Source organism: Arachis ipaensis, chromosome B05 (genome assembly GCF_000816755.2).
Source record: "Arachis ipaensis cultivar K30076 chromosome B05, Araip1.1, whole genome shotgun sequence".
Taxonomy (NCBI): domain Eukaryota; kingdom Viridiplantae; phylum Streptophyta; class Magnoliopsida; order Fabales; family Fabaceae; genus Arachis; species Arachis ipaensis.
In genome coordinates, this window is record NC_029789.2 from 22,700,023 (window position 1) to 22,700,270 (window position 248).

The following is a 248-nucleotide window of genomic DNA, read 5'->3' on the forward strand; positions in this document are numbered from 1 at the left end:
GTAAGTTATCTTTTTAAATTTAAATTATTGATGAAAAATATAAAAAATAAAGAATCTTTAAACATAAACGCATTTTAACTTATTAATTTCGAGTTATAAATTCGTGACTTTAAAATCACATAAAAACACGAGTACGTCATTGTTTTTTTTTTTTGGTAAAGTACTAAATTAGTCCCTTATGTTTTGGTGTAATTTTGTTTTGATCCTTAAGGTTTAAAGTGTTCTATTTGAATCCAAAAAAGTTTCAC